Source organism: Penaeus monodon, chromosome 29, assembly GCF_015228065.2.
Source record: "Penaeus monodon isolate SGIC_2016 chromosome 29, NSTDA_Pmon_1, whole genome shotgun sequence".
NCBI classification, from domain to species: domain Eukaryota; kingdom Metazoa; phylum Arthropoda; class Malacostraca; order Decapoda; family Penaeidae; genus Penaeus; species Penaeus monodon.
In genome coordinates this window covers 20,704,718-20,704,980 of record NC_051414.1, presented here as the reverse complement: position 1 = coordinate 20,704,980, position 263 = coordinate 20,704,718, and positions in this window count along the sequence as shown.

Genomic DNA, 263 nt, shown 5'->3' with positions numbered 1-263 from the left:
AAACATAAGCTTGGAGATATATAGCCCTTATCTCCTATACATTAAATGATTCCCTTTCTTCGCATCCGCATCAGAAGGCGGCCATTCCCCGGCGAGCCACGAGCGGGCGCTGTTTAGCCGAAGCAGACAGCGGGCGTCCGAGGCACTTACTGGACGAGGGCGCTGAGGAGCTGCATTTGTGTGTGATTCCCATCCTCGGCCCGATAGGTGGTCGCCGATCTGTCTGTCCGAGCTCTCTTTCAAGCGAGCCGGGCTTCACCTAG